This window comes from Numida meleagris, chromosome Z (assembly GCF_002078875.1).
Source record: "Numida meleagris isolate 19003 breed g44 Domestic line chromosome Z, NumMel1.0, whole genome shotgun sequence".
Classification (NCBI taxonomy): Eukaryota; Metazoa; Chordata; class Aves; order Galliformes; family Numididae; genus Numida; species Numida meleagris.
This window is the reverse complement of record NC_034438.1, coordinates 69,802,646-69,809,190: the sequence shown is the minus strand read 5'-3', so window position 1 is coordinate 69,809,190 and position 6,545 is coordinate 69,802,646. Positions and strand designations below refer to the sequence as shown.

The following is a 6,545-nucleotide window of genomic DNA, read 5'->3' as shown; positions in this document are numbered from 1 at the left end:
CTGGCTGTGAAGTGGGGGAGGATCGTATCCATTAACCTGCTGGCCATGTTATTTTAACTCACCCCAGGATACCATTGGCTTTCTTGGCCACAAGGACACACTGCTGGCTCGTGGCCAACCTGCTGTCCACCAGGACACCCAGGTTCTTCTCTGCAGAGCTCCTCTGCAGGAGGAGCAGGTCAGCCCCTGACCTGTACTGATGTGTCTGATTATTCCTCCCCTCGTGTAGGACTCTGCACCAGCCCTTGTGGAGCCTCCTTAGGTTCCTATCTGCCCAACTCTCCAGGCTGTCCAGACTCAGTGAATGGCAGCACAGCCTTCTGGTGCGTCAGTCACTCCTCCCAGCTTCATATAATCAATAAACTTGCTGAAGGTGCGCTCTATCCCTTCATCCAGGTCACTGATGAAGATACTGAACCATCTGGTACCCAGTACCAACCCCTGCAGAATGAAATTCCATTAACCTCCCTTATGCTGAGTGTTTTGCCCATGACAGTAATTGGTGAGTGATCGCCCTGTCCTTATCCCCACCTATGAGTTTTTCATCAGATGTTCTCCCAGTTGCTGGTCCCTGGGCACAGGAGCCCCTGAGGCCACAGCCTCCTCCAGTTGCTGGTACAGGCAGGCACCAGGCCCAATCCAGCCGGGACACCCCAGCTCCTGGGGGGCCTGTCTGTGCTCTGACTCGTTTAGACACACCAGCACTCTCACACCAGGGCTGCCCTTACAGGGCCTCTCACACCATTCCTCACAGGCCATCTCACACACTCACCGGCTCATGCGGCTCACCCTTCACTAGGCAGAAATGACACTCCAATCACTGGCACCACAGGCACAGGGATTGTCAGCCCCGTGCCCTGATGCCATTAGCTGCACTCAGAGCCCAAACACACACGGGCACACTGATCAGACAGCCTCAGCCAGGACAGAATTAAGAAAAGATTTATTCAGAATTCACCATCCTCAGGTTGGGAGCTGCCATCCGCAAGGAGCTGCCTGCTGCTGGCAGCCTCGTGCCTCTCCTCTTGCTGTCCCACGGTGCAGCTGCAGGTGAAAGCCCTGAGCAGAGGCTGAAACACCATCCTAACAAGGGAGGGACACCTGTGCCCTGGGCACACATCATGCCCTGAGAAGTGCTGGCAGCTTTGACACATCATCTGCTTTCTGCTCTGCTGCCAGGGAATGCGACGTAGAGGGCTGGTCAGCATCTCTGGTGCCCTCCTGAGCACTAGGATCAGGTCACATCTGATCCATGAGGTTGTTCCCTGCTTTGGGGGTCAGCACTTGGGCTGTTTGTGCTGTTGCTCCCACAGTGCTGGTGGGTGCGTGTTGCCTTGGATCTGCTGGTTTCTGGCAGAGTCCTGGTCTTCTGGCTACCGGACATCTTCGGTATGCCAACCTGAAGGACTTGCATGTGGCATGCACAGGTTTGAGGGGGGGGTGCAGGGACACGCAAGGCTGGCCCACAGGTTGGCAGAGGTTGTCTCCCGTCCCCAGAGACACTGCTGTGGGTCAAAGCGTGGCTGAGCTCCAGCCTGTCCATCTGCAAGAGAAGAGGAAGAGATATGCTATGTTTGAGCTGCATTAGCAGCGGGGAGGCCTGAGAGCTCCCTCAGTGCCCGTGCTCTGAGCCCACAGGACCGTGTTAGGGCAGGTGTGACTGAGAGGAACACAGGCCCTGCAGGAGGCAACAGAGAAGGATGGGGCTGGCCAGGGGCTCTGCACCAATGCTCACCTGCTGTCTGTGTGCTTACTCCAAGGCCCTTGTGAAACTGAAGGAAGCAGAGGTCCTGAGGAACTCTGTGGAGGAGAAAGCAAATGCCACAGACTGCTTTGAGGAGGCCATCTTCTTCAGCCTCAAAGGAGAGGTAAAGAGGCAGGGAAAAGGAAAGGGTGTCCTGAGGGACCGAGCCTGATGCTTTCTCTGCTGGCAGGGGATGTCCCTGCCATTGCCAGCCCCCAGTCCATTTCTGCAGTCTCTGCAGGAGGAGAGGCTTGGGCAAGTCCTCTACATCTGCACGCCTCCCTCTTCCTGTGCAGGTCTGCAGTACCATGGGACGCGTGAAGCTGGCCAAGGAAATGAGCAGGCAGGCGCTGAGCCTGCTGGAAAGGCGGTTCCCCCAGACCCACATGAGGGCCTTTGTCAAGTCTCTGCTGGAAGGGTTGCAGCGTGCTCCTCAGGCCACAAGCAGACTGTCCTCCCAGAGGACATTCACTCATTCATTCATTGACAAAGAGCCATTTTGTACCCGATCCCTTGCATCCAGGCACAGGCCTGCCCGGGCTTCAGCCCATTCCCAAGCCTAAGCAGGACCAAGGCATTAAGGCGTGATGTCTGGGCAGAGCCAGGGAGGGTGCAGCCCAATGCTGCCTCCCATGTGCTCTGTGGAAGAAAGCACACTGTTGGATAAAAAGCAGCTTGTGCTGAGGGATGCACCTGTGGCACCACAGTGCCAGCGCATGCTCTGTAGTGGTCAGCTGCCCCCAGCAGCACTTCTTCCTTTGCTACCCCATTGGCATCAGCTCCCTTCCTCCAGCAGTGCAGCTGTCCAGCCCTGCCGCCCTGCTTTCCCTTGCCCTGTCTGGCTCGGTGCTCCACAGCCGTGCCTCTGAGCCCAGCGCTTTCTCTTGTGTGGCAGGAGGAAGAAGCTAGCCTGGCTGCTGCAGCGGAGCAGATGCCTCTCCTTGCTCGAGCACCTCTACAGCCAGGAGAGCACATCTGGCGGACAGAGGTTCTCCCGCCTGGCAGCGCTCATGAAGGCCAACACGGACAGGAAGATGTCCTCCTACCAGGCGGCAGACTCCCACGCCAGATGAAGTCTTTACAACCCTCCTCTTCCTACTCTATCGGAATAAAATGGCTGCCTTCTTATGTCAGTTGTTGTTCGGCCTTCCTTCTTGCGATCTGGAAAATGTACCAACATCTAATGTTCACGTCCGTTCTAGAAAATATACGTCCTTCTTAACACAGGTTTTGTCCCTCAGGAAAAGCTGGGCTCTGAGCGGGTTTGGCTTTCAGAACAGAAAAACATCTTCTGAAATTCATTTCAGTACATCTCTGGGATTGTGCCAGTCGGGTAGGATTTGCGCTTGCAGTGCAGAGGAGCAAGACCGACAGACAGGAGGCGGGCATAGACGTGGGGTCAGTCTTTGACCAGTGGAATTAAAATGCACGCTGTTTCATCCAAACGAGGGTTTCAGCGTGCAGCCAGAGACGGACTGCAGAGCAGCGAGCCGTTCATCACATTTCCTCAGGAAAACGGCGTCTGGTAGAGTTCCCAGGCATACTTCACAGTTGGTCAGATCGCAAATGTATATCAAATGCTGCTTTTGCAGATCTTGTTTGCTTTCTAATTCCCTCAGTTATTTCTCAAGCAAATTAAGGTTTGGGCCTTCTGGGTTTCTGTTTAGAAAAGTCCAGTTTCCACTTCAAATGCTCAAGGACTTACAAAGAATGAAACGCATCAAGCATTCTGCTGGAAACACCGTGACCAGGCCATGGCCTGGGGCTCCGTGAATGCTTCTGCTGCTTTCAGGAACCTGCTCTGCCCCTGCTTTGGCCAGCACAAGCCCTGGGCATGGTGCTGGCAGCGCCGGCAGGAGTCGCTGCCACATGGAGGCACTGTTCCCAGCACGCATCTCTTCTTTTTGCGGCACGCTCAGCGTCACGGTTGAGAAAGCAATTGTGACCCTTATAAATGTTTGCTTCATCAGAGTCTTCTTCCTCCTCCTAGAAGAGGACCTGAACGCTTGCCATTACTCCGTGGTACGAGCTGCAGGAGCCCTGGCTATTTAGAGATGACTGAAGGTCCTTGCAGGACCTCAGCCTTGTTTCCCCTCATCCCATCTGAGTCTGGCAAAGAGGTAAGAAATTGCCTCCAACCAGTTTTTTTAGGAGGAGCTTTGGAAGGTATTAGTCACAAGGCAGTAGTAAGAAAGGAACAGCTTACCCTGTCTGGAAGGTGAGGGCTGGCTGAAAACTCCCAGAAGGAAACAAGCTCCAAACAGAGATGTTTCCCCTCCAGCACCGGCTGTTACATGAGGTTAGGGAGGGGTGGACCCAGGATCCAGTCTCACAGGTGAACTGCTTGCGTCTGTGCTCCCAGGGCTAGACACACCTCTTCCTGTCTCTCAGATCCAAACGTAGCCTGAAACAGCACCGCTCCAGCTTTAGCCACGCTCACTAAGTTAGGATGTTAGCCAGCTAAGGAAAGCAATGCTCCTAGTGATTCCCTAGCACACTTTTCCAGTCCTACCAATTCTATCTGACGTGCAACTTTACACAGTCATGCAGCCACTGATTTTCTATTAGCCCGAAGGCTTGGTTGTGAGCACTCCAAAAGCATGTGTTGAATGAACCTTAGTGATCATCCAAAACCAATATATCACAGCATACAAAAGTTGTAGATTCTCCTTAGTCAGTTACAGGTACGCACAGAATGGGACCCTCAGGGATTCTTTTCCAGGTTGCAGAAATGTGGACCATGAGCCAAATGTGTGTTTGTTCTTTTTAATGGGTTTGATGGTTTATAAAATTATTCCTTTCGAAAATTGAGTTTGTCATTCTGTTGGTGTTGAAAAGTTCTCTCTAACTTCAGATCAAAGGGCAAAAGAGACTTTAAAACATTACCTTACTTCTGTGCTTCTGAACTTGGTGCTGTCATGGTCACAGCTTTGTGAAGGTAACTGTGAAAAGGAACAAAAAATGATACTTATTTCTAAATTTGTTTGTGTGTGTAAGGACACTTTGCTTTTCCTTTTGAATTACAATGAAGTATTCCAGGAACTGTTTTTTCTGCCACTTCTGCCACTGCTTTATTGCTACCACAGGTGAAGATTTCAAGATGTTCCTTATCTGAAGGACCAATAGACAAGTTGTTTCTGAACTATCTGTGAATGAGCACTGTGGTTGCTCCCAAAGTAATGCCTCCTATTTTATTATGTTGGCCCACAGTGTCAGAGGTAGATGTTGGTGATACGGCAGTAACCAACATTCTGTTACATTCTGTTGACGTGCAGCAGATGACAGCAGAGGGGCAATCTGACAGAACAGCATCCGATGTAGCGTGAATGAAGCAAAAGTGTGGAATTGAATTCCTCCATGCAGAAAAACAGCACCTATTGACATTCATCGACACTTGCTGAATATCTATGGAGACCAAACAGTGGATGTCAGCAGTGAGGTGATGGATGATGCGTTTCGGCCATGATGCCATCATAGTAGCTGTGAAACAGCAAGTCACCTCCACTGGTGCAGATTTTTATGAGTGCAGCATGCAGGCTCTTGTTCATCACTGATGAGAATGAATAGAAGATGGTGCTGACTATGTAGAAAAATAGTGTTATGTAGCAGAGAATTTGCTCTGTCAACTAGTGTTATTGTAGTCTTGTATTGTAGTTATTGTAGTCTATTGTATCTGTTATAGCTTTCACGGAAATAAATAGGAGGCATTACTTTTGGAGCAACCTCTTCATGTTCAAAGCTGAAATAGAAGAGACTGTATGTCAGACTACACAATTACCACACAGTAATCGTGTGATCAAACATTCATGTGCTCTGAGCACCTGTCTAGCTGTGCTCAGAAAATTCTCGTTGCAATGCTTTTCATTCAGTGATTATCAATAACTTTGTCTCTCTTGGGCCCTCTTTAGCAAGACGAGTAATTTTTGGGTTGAGCAAGATGTGCAGCCCGTGGCTTGGACAGATGCACTCCTTGCTGGGTAAAGAACTGGCTGCATGGTCGGGCCCAGAGAGTGGTGGTAAATGGAGTCACACCCAGGTGCCAACCGGTCACGAGTGATGTTCCCTAGGGGTTGGTACTGGGGCCTGTCCTGTTCAGTATCTTTAGTGGTGACCTCAGTGAGGGCATTGAGTGCACACTCGGTAAGTTTGCAGATGACGCCAAATTGGCAGGAGGTGTCGATCTGCCTGGGGACAGGAAGGCCCTACAGGGGGATCAGGACAGGCTGGATAGCTGGGCTGAGGCCAGTGGGCCACCCTGGCTTGTATCAGAAATAGTGTTGCCAGCAGGAGCAGGGAAGCAATCATCCCTCTGTACTCAGCCCTGCTGAGGCCACCTCTTGAGTATTGTGTTCAGTTTTGAGCCCCTCACTACAGGAAAGACATCGAGGCCCTGAAGCGTGTCCAGAGAAGGGCAACAAAGCTGTGAGGGGTCTGGAGCACAAGTCTTATCAGGAGCTGCTGAGGGAGCTGGGATTGTTCAGTCTGGAGAAGTGGAGGCTCAGGGGAGACCTTATCACTCATAACAACTACCTGAAGGGAGGCTGCGATGAGGTGGGAGTCGGCCTCTTCTACTGGGTAACTAGCAATAGGACGAGAGGGAACGGCCTCAAGTTGTGCCAGGGAGATTCAGGCTGGACGTTAGGAAATACTTCTTTTCCAGAAGGGTGGTCAGGCACTGGAATGGGCTGCCCTGGGAGGTGGTGGAGTCACCATCCCTGGAGGTGTTCAAGAAACATTTAGATGTTGTGTTGAGGGGCATGCTTTAGTGGGAAATACTGGAGATAGGGGGATGGTTGGACTG

The 6,545-nt window shown here is 51.6% G+C and overlaps 1 long non-coding RNA gene across 1 annotated transcript; it reads right to left on the bottom strand.

Annotated features, from left to right (window-relative positions):
* LOC110389734 lies at window positions 964-4,176 on the bottom strand. The gene is made up of 3 exons (XR_002433359.1): window positions 3,951-4,176; window positions 1,736-1,800; window positions 964-1,543 (listed from the first exon to the last, which is right to left on the bottom strand). It is a non-coding gene; the product is annotated as an uncharacterized LOC110389734 (long non-coding RNA).